This window comes from Ranitomeya variabilis, chromosome 4 (assembly GCF_051348905.1).
Source record: "Ranitomeya variabilis isolate aRanVar5 chromosome 4, aRanVar5.hap1, whole genome shotgun sequence".
Lineage (NCBI taxonomy): Eukaryota > Metazoa > Chordata > Amphibia > Anura > Dendrobatidae > Ranitomeya > Ranitomeya variabilis.
Window position 1 is genome coordinate 721,245,972 of NC_135235.1, and position 11,192 is coordinate 721,257,163.

Below are 11,192 nucleotides of genomic sequence, written 5' to 3' on the forward strand. Positions count from 1 at the left end.
TGGCAGAGGGTGTTGTGGGGGAAGATTCAGTAGGGTCCCTGTCAGGGGTGGGATCCTGACAGAGGCCTGGCAACGAGAGAGAACGTTACGGGACCGTGCCTGCACAGTATAGCGGCGGTGCCCTAAGAAAGGACAAGAAGCGAGATTTATTGTGCTGAGTGAGAAACGAGATCAAAGCAAGAAGGAGAATACCGGTAGGAGTCATGCTGTAAGACCGAGGCAACATCCTACTGAGGCGCACAGCCGGCAGCCGGAACGCCGAGGAAGTACAGTGCTCCAGGCCATACTTCAAACCAATGGCAGGACAGTCAGTCATAGGCGGGCTGTCTCACCTTAAACACCTAAGCAGACATAGGGGGCAACCTGTGGAGAGGGGCGACTCTAGGGTCCCGGAAGAGCTCCGAGCCTACCCGTCATACGGGTGCGTCCCAACAGTGACATCTGGAAGGGACGGATTAGCAGAACATCATCTAATCGAGTTGTGAGGGAACATGAGAAACAGACACAACAGTTGTGGGGACTATCCCGTAAGCACAGCAGGGGAGGACCACAACACACAGCGCTAGCATGAAGGCACAGATTTCCACCTGCAAAGAGAACTCTGGAGGTGCCATTGGACCGGCCGGACTTGCGCAGCCTGGTTAACCGTGTTCCGGACTGAGGACCTAGAGACCTTCAGTAAAGAGGTAAAGAGACTGCAACCTGGTGTCCTCATTATTTACTGCGACCGGCACTTCACCGCACCATCACATCTTCACCACCATCCACACCGAACTCTGCTATCCCTTCACTAGACGCCCCCTCGGCAGGGCCACGGGCCGGGTCTAGCCACCATGACAACCCTAGAACTGACTCAGAGAGGCCCGGTACTGGGTACCCCTCGGCCCTGCGGCGGTGGGGGCGCTGCACTATTGTAGAGCATTATATGATCTATGTGTTTCTGTAATAAGCTGAAGATTTTCACTTCGTCACTGAATCATTATATCTCGGCTTAGAAAGTCCCATCCAAGCATTACAATAGCTACTTCAAATTGCCTCTTCTGAGAAAAAGAGGACTTAAACTCTATAGCGCCACCTGTTGGAAGTAGCGATCCTACAAGTCACAAGCAACCCTTTAACGAGTTGTGCAATATGACTTAGGATAAAAGCCAAATCAGTATCCCAATTCGCAGACACGGTGTTTTGAGCTGTTGGCCCTCGTCAGTGCGAAGCATAAGAACTGATTTGGCTGGGTGAGAGGCTCTGGACTGGGGTCTAAGGGGTAACGTTTCTCCTTCTGGAGAGTGACAGGTACTTCATTAACACTGGGAGAAGTAAATCTCCATTTGGGCTCACCAACCGATGTCTTATCTGCTCTTATTACACCCTGATATTCCGCACTTGACATACTTTCTAAGGCTGTTTTCTAAAGGTTTACTAACTGATTGTGTTGCTGGACAAATCTTTGCAAATTCAAAACAATGTCTTTTTTGTCTCAGGTATAGCTTCAAAACGTCGATCAGCTTGTAGCTGTTCGTCTCACAAAAAGTAAAGTTGGAAATATTTTAGATTTTCATTTGCTACAGGAAGTATCAAACTATTTTGTAATATTTTTGTCCCTGGACTTTAAAAGTTGGCATAAATCTTCTTCCTTTAGTCCAGCTGTCTTACCAAAGGATGTAATCTGGAAAGATGAACTGTATCTCCTAATAATCTGCAGAAAATGCTTAGGCTCATGAGTTGTTCCCAACATGTATGAAGAAAGTTGTTCCGGAGGTAGAGATAAAGGTGGCAAATTGACTTCACCATTCACCACCACACACCAGGCGATTTAAAGTTAAACATTTTTGCTTGACAATATTCTCATATTACGTCCATTTTGCACATTATGACTTTACGACGTGACCTATAGTCATGAATTGGGTCGTAGTGAAACGCTTCCAAACTCAAGTCAGCTTCCTTCGTCATTTTGACAACATTAATCCTTTTGTTCAGATATTTCTGCATCCCCTGATTCAGGGTGTGTCATCCAATTCTCATGAAGACGACATTCCCATTGTTCAGATGTTTCCGCATGCTTTGATTCAGCCTGTCTCATCCATTTCCTTTCAAGCCAGGACTCGCATTGTTCACTTGTCTCAGCTGTTTGAGACAGTTTTGCTTTCTGAGCTTTTGGATTAACTTGCCCAATAGATGGTCATTTTTTTTACGGAATTTTAAAATAGTTCTTAGTATTATGACTCTTAGTAATCACCTCATAATGATCAGAGATCTAATAGGTAAATCTATGGCTTAGCGGCCTAGCAGGATGGATTATTTTTGGTATTTTTCAGACTCGTATGCAAATTTTGTTGCTTTCCTATTGTTTTATGTAGCCGTAAAAGCGCTAATATATGTATTACCTAAGGCTGAACCTTCTGTAGTGTATCATAAGCCCCGTATGGCCACTGCTGATGGGGGAGGTGAGTGTCCACACTGAGGGTGGATGGGCGAAGCAGGTAGAAAACCCCCTTGTGGGTACGAGACCCATGAGACAGTAGCTCCTTTGTGGACATCTGCTGATCCCGTAGCAAAGGTTATACCATTTACAAAAGGGGGAAATTGTTATAGAAGGGTTAATAGTTTGCCTTTAAGTGCCTCTTGCCTTTAAGTGTTAGGATTACTAGAATCTGTTGACGCAGTAGTCTGATGGTCTCCCCTTCAAGGAGACTACGCCTCTTATCATGTATGTTCTCAATAGTCAGTCACAACATGTTCTGAGCTATGGTAAATAGAATATGACCCTGGGTGATGGTGGGGGCTACATGAGTTACATTGAAATGCATTTGATGTAAATGGTATAAAGCGTTGCTTGGCTTTTAATATATCAGATAAAAGTGACTTGCTCACAGCATACGTGTGAGGTGTCTTTTGTCTCCAAGCGCTTGTCAATTAAGGGCGTAAATGCACAATTAGGCCTCACTGGTGATCTGTCAGCTGACATTTTGGTCAGAATGAAAAAAGCTACGACAGTTTGGCGCCCAACGTGGGGCCGTGTAACCAGCTTACCTATTCAGAATCCGTATGTGGGAGCTTCCCGAGAGATTGGAAATGCAAACAACAGCTGCAGCAAGGTGAGAAATGTTATTCTTACAATTGTTTTGCACCTGCAATCTCTCTTCCGGATTTCTCCATACCTCTGGGTAAAAGGCTGTAAACACAGTTCAAAGAACCCACATCACCAGTGAGTTTTGTGTTTGTTTTGTCTGTTTATGTCCGTATGAGAGTTGAATAATAGAGTAATAAGATGATAATTGTGATAATTGTTATCTGTATTATTTTTCAATATCCTAATTGGTTGTGTATTTGTTTAGTGTGTGTAATACAAGAGCTGGGATAGGCTCTGTGCAGTGTTGTTATTTTGGTCATTTTGGATTAGCAGTACATTATATGAAGCTGCATTTTGTATAAGGCCGTGGTTTTTGTTGTTTGGCCTTAAAGTGTTTTCAGAGTGTCAGTGGACACTGCTGCAGTTTTATTTATATAGAGTTGTGTTAATTCCAAAGTGCAAAATAGGCAGGCTGTGTGAGCCTTGTATGTATGTCTATGAGAAGCTCTGATTGAGATAAGGGATTTTCTTCTTGTAAAAATCAACTGAAGGGTGAAAGGGAAAAAAAAACAAAAATCCCTGAATGAGCATGTATGAATGAGTGATCACGTAAGTATCATTACTTATCTAACTGTTGCTGAGGGTCCAGGATGAATGAGTTGTGGATATTTTTAATGTACATTTAATTACATCTGAGATTCAGTGAAACCTGTGTTATATATGGTTTGACATTGGATAGGTTTCTATGTGTGTCTATGTGTGTTTTGGCCAGACGCGGTCAGAATCAGCTTATTCAAGTTGTGCAGTGATTTGCCTGTATAGAGAAACTGTTTTTAATTCCGAGAGGATGAATGTTTGAATGTTTTATAGAGAATAAGTCTGAAAACTGCTGCAATCTGTTTGTGTGTGAGACACCGAGCTCTTATCTGCGCGGAATACCAGATGGGAGGAGGGCAGCGGACCCCTGCGCGACTTGCTCGAGATTTCTCCCCTTTGCACTGTGGGCCAGAGGAAGGGGGGCCATGTATTGCATTCTAAGTTTCTCTGTTCTTGGTTTAGTACACGCTGAGAGATTTGTGTTTAAAGCAATAAGTACTGTATGAAATTGAAAGTGAAAAAGAACTGTGCCTATTTTAGAGGAAAACTTGTAAGCGATTGAAAAGATTGGTAAAAGATTCACCTGCTTCAAGTTAATTGATTGATATAGCAAATTGAGGATCAACAGAGGAGGTAGCCAACTGCACGGTTGATGTAGTAGGTGAGAGGCCTAACACATCTGGGCCTTCCTTCTACAGTGAATTTACGGGTCAGAGGTGGCATAACCTTCCCGTCCATGGAACTGAGCTAGTGGGTCAGAGGCCTAACACATCTGGGCCTTCCTTTTCTAGCCAGTTGATCTAACGGGTGAGAGGCAGTTTTAGCCTTCTCGTTACATCCTTTAGGTTTACTGGGTGAGAGGTGGCATAACCTTCCCTCTAAATCTTGACACTCACACTGCAGGTGAGTTGTCTGAGCGGATAAGTTGAAGCCATGGGCAACTTATTCTGTGTGCAGTCAGGGCCCCCAATGGGATCCAAAAACCGCTGTACAGATTGAAAAAGGAAGCAGTGAAAAATGTGAAACCAATATTGAAAAAGGCAAAAATGACAGTGTGTGGATGTTTGGTTGTTCAAAAAGGCACAGACAAAGGAGGAAAATAGCAAGTGAATAAATGGCGTCTGAGAGAGTGCAGCAGGATGAAAGTAAGGTGTATTATGAATGTTTTGATGCTTAAAAGTCTGACTATGACCGACATATTACTGCTACGGTCATACCTTTGTATAACCAGAGACCCAGACAAGACAGATGGACCGTGGTCAGAAAAACCCAGACTGGAGAAATACTTGTATGATCTGTGCTGCAACCCGACCTAAGAGAATTACACTGAATCCTGTCCAGACAAGATCACATGTAGTGACATAAGAAGCTGACACAGGATTGTGGTTGATGGATAGTGGGGACATTAACTTTTGGGAGTAGGCTGACAGTAATCCTTTTGGGAAGGAGCTGTAGACCAGCATGTCTAGTCACCCCCAACTGGTCATCTAGTCACCCCCACCACCAGAGAACCAACCACTTCAGGTAGGGTAAGACAGATACAGGAGTATTATCCCTGGAGGCCCTCTGACTAGCTAGCCACGCTAAAACAATTGGCTGATCCTGAGAACCAACCTTTTCCATTTTAGAGACAAAAAGATAAAGACGATGGATGATGGACGTATAAGTGCACCTGGGCAGGCCTAGGTAGTTAGTGAGCACAAAAGCAGGTGACGTGCTAGGACACATAATTAAGACACATACAGATGTGACAAAAGGAGAGAGTGTAGAAATGTACTTTGGACAGTTACAGCTGAAATGGGCAGACATGGGGTACAGTCCCATAAACCCACTTGATGTTAAAATATTGGTAAATACATTCATTGACGGTATGTCCAAAGACTTACGAGACGTAAATACAGAGAGCCAGACCTGAATGGAGAAATGTAGATCCAAAAGATCTCCTGAAGGTTGCTAAAGGAGTTGAACAAACTAGGACAATAAGATGTGTCATGTATGCTGGAGTACAAGGAAAACAGTAGAGACGTAGTAAGGGACCTAAGGACTTAGAAACAGTAAAGTGCTGGAATTGTGGAGAAAGTGGACACTCAGACCAATCTTCCACCTCCTTCACCTTCAGACTAGGAAACTGACAACCCAGTGACAAATGTGTGCCCTGTACTTGTCCCTTCCGGATCTGGTCCTGCCTTGATGACCACCATACCAATGCCGGGAGAGAAAGAGACAGAATTCTTGACTGACACTGGGGCAGCCGGAACTGTGGTACACAAAAACTTGCACGCCAGACATGATTACTGACGAGACTGTGGAATGCGTGAGTTTAGAAGGACAAGCGACTGAAGCCCCTATGACTAAACAAATAAGACTAGAATCACGAGACCGCCAAGAAGTGCTTACAAACTTATTGTTAGTGACAATACCCCTATGAATTTGCTGGGAGCAGAGTTGAGTGCTGTCTAGGTCACCATACAGTACTCTCCTGAGGGTATTACAGTCACAAGTCCCCTTTCATATAAACACTTGGTGCAGAGGAACGCCAGGGTCTTCCACGTGCACATTATGCCACAGGTAAATCATGTCCAATTATAGTTACACTTAATTCCATTCATTTGCCAGTTTAGTAGTTTCCTTACACAAGGTGGTATAGTTACCGTGTATTTCTAGGTTGTCTTCATGTGATATATAGTTATTTAGCCATTCATTATATTGGCTCAACCCATAATCACTGTTTATTTGTCCTTTCCACTTCTTATACCTTATCGCAAGCAACTGGTATTAATATTTGGTATTTTTCAAAGCCCTTCTTATATTTGGAACTGTTAGTTATGGATTTACATAGGGCTACTACCTTCTTAAAATAAGCTTTGCTGTGGCCTATGGCATTGTGCTCTCCCATTTTACGACTCAGTATCTTTCGTAAATATATATTTTCATATATATAATTTTCTTTTGGTAACATATTCTGTGAATCAAATTTAGTTTTCTTAAGGGGTACTCTACCCAATCAAATACGGGTATAAATAATATTTGGACATTAATGTGTGACTTGTGTAAATTTGCAGAAATGGTGTATATGGCAAGAGTAGTGAAAGTAACACCTGACACCAGAATGTCTGAGGACAGGGAAAAGAGTCAGGTGCCAGACACCGTTTGGGCAAGGGGAAAATCTGATGTGGGTCAACTTCCCATTCCCCCTGTCATGATTAAATTAAAAGAAGGAACCACTCCTCTTTGGTTAAAGCAACACCCCTTTGTATCCCATTAAGAAGAAAAAAGGACCCAAGGGTTCCCCTGAAACAGAATAGTTCATAACTTACAGGCCATTAATGATGTTGCAGTAAGTGTGATCTCAAATTGTCCCTAATACACACACCGTACGGTCACAAAATGTTTTAACAGTCATTAATTTGGCAAATGCATTCTTCTCTTCTCTGTACCCCTGCACTCTGACTGACAGTGTCTTTTCTCTTTTACTTACGAAGGTAAACAATACTGTTGGACGGTCCCCCGAAAAGGGGGAAAGAACTCCCCAACCATCTATTCAACAGCGATGGCAGGGATTCTTGAGCAGTGGCAACCACCTCATCCACAGACTGTACTATTGCAGTATGTGGATGACCTCTTGCTCTGCTGCCCAGACCAGACATCCTGCAAGGAAGCTACAGTTTCCTTGCTGTGTTCTTTGGCAGAGAAGGGTTGCAAGGTCTCATGTGACAAATTACAGTATTACAAACAAAAGGTGACATTTTTAGGACATTGTATTGCTGAATGTACAAGACACCTGACTGAAGACAGAAAACAGGCAATACAAAATCTCCCTTTACCCAGGTCACACCAGCATCTACGTATTTTCCTAGGTTTGGTGACCTATTGTAGGCCTTGGATAAGGTCTGCTTCACAAATGATGCAACCACTCTATGACAGGTTGTCATCAGACCCCTACAATCTCACTCAAGAAGCAATTGATTCCTTCTATTCTCTGAAGCTGCTCATTGTGCCAGCCCCGGCCTTAGGCATTCCAAACTATGATCAGCCATTTTTCTTATTTTGCACAGAGCAGGGAGGACATGCTACCGCAGTACTGACACAACAGCATGGAGAGAAACAGAGACCAATAGCTTACTACTCAGCACAATTAGACCCAGTGATTAGAGGGTCTCCTACGTGTGTCCGTGTTGTAAGAGCTGCTGTATTACTGCTAGGCATATGAGCTCACACTGACTTTTTCTTTTAACAATTTGTTCCCCACATGACATTAATGCCATACGTGTACAAGTTCAACCCAACCTTCTGTCCATGGCTAGACAGATTAGACTTGAATGTGCTCTAATAATAATTTAATGAATACGTCACCCTCAAAAGATACAATGTTCTGAATCCAGCCACTCATCTGCTTGTGGATTCAGAAAAGGGGGAATTGGTGACAGCATTAGAAAAAAAAAAAAAGTACTCTGGTACGTTGACGCACAAACATGACTGCATAGGAACTGATGAGTCAGGAGACAGTATGTTTTACACATGTTCATGAAAAACCTGTTCCTAATGCATATTTTGAAGTTTTATTTTTGTAGATGGCTCCAGATACCACCAGGATGGGCGATTCTACACTGGACATGCAGTAGTATCCTCACATGAGGTAATCCGAGTTGAATCACTCCCTCCTCACATGTCGGTGCAGGAGGCAGAGTTGAAGGCACTCACTGAGGCGTGTAGAGCTGCTGCAGGTAAAGTCGCTAATATTTACACAAGATTCGAATTGTGCATGGGGAATATCCCATGATTATCACCCTGTCTGGAGAAGCAGAACGTTTCTTACATCAGCCGGTAAGCCCATTAAGAATGCAGAGCTGGTGAAACAATTAGTGGAGGCATTGACGTTACCAGTCCAGGTTGGCATCATCAAGGTAAAAGCACACACGGACAGTGACTCTGTGGAGGTAGAGGGCAACAGAAGGGCGGACGAGGCTGCTAAAGTAGCAGCAAGGCGGCCTAGGGAGCAGTGGACGGTGGCGGAGAGTCAACGTATTCCAGCCACATTGAGCCTAGATGTCCTGAAATCCCTCCAGCTGCCCAAACAGAGAAGGAACACGGGGGAGAATGGGAGCTGAGCTGAACTCAAAAGGAGTTTTGGGAGAATAAGGATAAATTGTATATACCAAAGTCCCTGTTCCTAATAATGGCGCAAGCAACACTTGGCCCCACTCACACCTCAAAATGTCACGTGTCCATCGTAGATGCCTTCTGGATCGCTCCTGGTTTCAGTTACGCAGCAGCAAAGCTCGTACGGTCATGCCTCATCTGTGCACAGCACAACCCTGGTAAAACAGTAAAAATCCCTAAGAAAGCGACACCCAGGCCTCTCTACCCGTTTCAGAGACTGCAGACTTACTACATACAGCTACCCAAGGTAGGAGTGTGTGAAAAATGTCCTAGTATGTGTAGATCTCTTCTCTGGTTGGCTGGAAGCCTATCTGGTAAAATGTGCAAATGCTAAAGTGACTGCAGACAAACTGATGAAAGAACTGATCTGCAGGTATGGTGTCCAGAGAACATAGAGAGCGATAGGGGTACACACTTCACGGGAGAAATAATGAGGGAAGTCATGCAGGCCCTGGGAGTACAGCAAGCATATCATGCACCATACAGACAACAAAGTAGTGGGAAAGTGGAAAGACTAAATAGGACACTTAAACTGAAAATTCAGAGGCCATGGCAGACACAGGAAAGAGCGGGGTAGAGTGCTTGTCTCTTGCACTCTTTCTAGTCAGACACACTCCAAATAGAAAGACAGGCTTGTCCCCTTTTTGAAGTCCTGTTTAGTAGTTTGCCAAAGACTGGTCTGTACTTTCCACAGGTGCTACAAATGCAACACGGTGCTATGACAGCCCATGTCCAGGCCTTGCAGAAAACACTTAATGTGGTGCATAAACATGTGTTTTCATCCATTCCAGATCTTAATGCCAGTGCAGACGCACATCTGCTGAATCCAGGTGATTGGGTGGTCATACACAGACACATGAGAAGGAGCCTATATCCACGGTTTGACGGCCCATTGTAAAGTCCAGTTGACCACATTCACTTGAGGGAATGCTCACCTGGATCCATGAGAGTCACTGCAAAAAGATCTTTTCACTAGCAGAAAGACTGTTATTCTAATCACCTTGCTGGCAGTGGTAGGATGTTTGCACCTTACAAAGATACAAATACACTTTTAAATGTCGACAAGGACAAAAACTGCTGGACTGTTGGATCTGTACACACAGCCCAGTATCTGCAAGGACTATGCTGTACTTTGCCATACCCCAGGAGCCAAGGAGGGTATTAACACCACACTGCATACACAATGAGACTTGGACTCAGATTTTCTTGGTTTCTTAAAGTTATTAATAAGACTAATACAATATAGAGACTCCTTTTTAAATCCAGCCGATTGGCTTAGCGGCCTAGCAGGATGGATTATTTTTGGTATTTTTCAGACTCGTATGCAAATTTTGTTGCTTTGCTATTGGTTTATGTAGCTGTAAAAGCGCTAATATATGTATTACCTAAGGCTGAACCTTCTGTAGTGTATCATAAGCCCCGTATGGCCACTGCTGACGGGGGAGGTGAGTGTCCACACTGAGGGTGGATGGGCGAAGCAGGTAGAAAGCCCCCTTGTGGGTACGAGACCCATGAGACAGTAGCTCCTTTGTGGACATCAGCTGACCCCGTAGCAAAGGTTATACCATTTACAAAAGGGGGAAATTGTCATAGAAGGGTTAATAGTTTGCCTTTAAGTGCCTCTTGCCTTTAAGTGTTAGGATTACTAGAATCTGTTGACGCAGTAGTCTGATGGTCTCCCCTTCAAGGAGACTACGCCTCTTATCATGTATGTTCTCAATAGTCAGTCACAACATGTTCTGAGCTATGGTAAATAGAATATGACCCTGGGTGATGGTGGGGGCTACATGAGTTACATTGAAATGCATTTGATGTAAATGGTATAAAGCATTGCTTGGCTTTTAATATATCAGATAAAAGTGACTCGCTCACAGGATACGTGTGAGGTGTCTTTTGTCTCCAAGCGCTTGTCAATTAAGGGCGTAAATCCACAATTAGGCCTCACTGGTGATCTGTCAGCTGACATTTTGGTCAGAATGAAAACAGCTACGACAATATAAATCAGGAAATGTGTGACTGCCTCACAGTCAGACTGTTCTAGTTATCCATAGTAACCAGAGCTCAGCTTTCACTTTACCTCAGGAGCTTCAAAGCTGAAAGACGCACTCTGGTTGCTATAGGTATCCAGAACAATCTCCTCTTACTGTGAAGCAGTTACTTCTGCAAGAGCCATTGTTATAATTACAGACTTTACAGTGATTTATCAGGATGCCCCACACTATATGGTTGCTGCCTCTTTAAGAGCGACTCTGGGCGCTGTCTCTCTAATCTTTAGGACCTTTTGGGCAACAAGTGTGGTTTTGCAGTCAACACACATATGCAAATTTTCTCCTTTATTTTAATAGAGCCTGAATTCGGGGGGGGACAA